General features: G+C 42.6%; 1 long non-coding RNA gene across 1 annotated transcript; it reads left to right on the forward strand.

Moving 5' to 3' along the window:
* The first annotated feature begins 208 nt into the window (after window positions 1-208).
* Window positions 209-622, forward strand: LOC108381076 (uncharacterized). The gene is made up of 2 exons (XR_001849610.1): window positions 209-426; window positions 496-622. It is a non-coding gene; the product is annotated as an uncharacterized LOC108381076 (long non-coding RNA).
* Window positions 623-1,104: the final 482 nt, after the last annotated feature.

Raw genomic sequence — 1,104 nt, forward strand, 5'->3', positions numbered from 1 at the left:
ACAAAGCAATGTGATTGGGGATTTCCGAAACATATGTAGTTACAAATATTGACTTTCAAAACCGGAACACTTATATGCGAAAGGAAGAAACTCATCGAATTTTTAAAGGAGATGGATCACCTATTTGGATTTGAGTATTGTATACCTAGGACGAATGAAAAGATTCAAAAATTTAGTATGTATCTGGCGGACGGAACGTATCTCCCTTTGGCTACGCGAGCACTGCAACACTTATATTTAATTAACACAATTTGTAGCTAGCTTACTAGTGTGCATTTCATTTTGAATTTTGTATCTCTTGAATTTTGTATATTTTGAATTTATACTTTGAACTAGCTCTGGTGTGCACCCTTTGTAAGCTTATCTTAGGAGTGGTTGGCAACGCATGCCCAACTCGCTCGCTACCAACTCGCTGTATACTCATTTGTATGTATATATATGCTTTGCAGCTTTTGACAGCTGTATTATTACAATTTTATTTCCTCGCATATACAGACGCAACTGCAGTGCTCGTGCGCGAAATATTTTACTAAATCTATTAAACCTCCACATTTTTGTACACTCGCATAATAGAAGCCTGAAATTTTAATAAATCTATTGTTCAAACACAAAGTGAATCCAAGTTGTGCAAATTGTTAATTTTCTCAGGCAAGCCAACGCGTACCAAATCGATATTCCCCGTCACCCCGGATATACGGTCTGGTGTAAATTCGCGATATATAATAGTGAATCCTTAAAGGCAGAATTCGCGATATATAGCGAATCCCTAAGGCAGCACGCTGTGCTACTAAACAATTAAGTGCCTATAGCGCAGCATTAAGCACTGGTACTTCGCTGGTTAATGCAACCTCAGCATCCCGCCTGGAACGTCGAAGTGTAAGTGCATTTCCACGCCACCACCTCCGGAGCCGTCGCCACCACAGGGCCGCCCGCACCGATTGACCATTCCCAGCTATTTCAACGTCCGCAGTCGTCAACCGCCAGCACCCCACGTATCATAAGGAAGCCACCGTCACCACCTACTCCGTGCCATTTGAAGAAGGAAGAGAACCAATCGCCATTTGGTCCTTCTGCGCCAGCAGACCCCGAACCAGCAGCAAGTAT

Source organism: Rhagoletis zephyria, unplaced genomic scaffold (genome assembly GCF_001687245.7).
Source record: "Rhagoletis zephyria isolate East Lansing unplaced genomic scaffold, Rhagoletis_zephyria_1.1 Rzeph_scaffold_21335, whole genome shotgun sequence".
NCBI classification, from domain to species: domain Eukaryota; kingdom Metazoa; phylum Arthropoda; class Insecta; order Diptera; family Tephritidae; genus Rhagoletis; species Rhagoletis zephyria.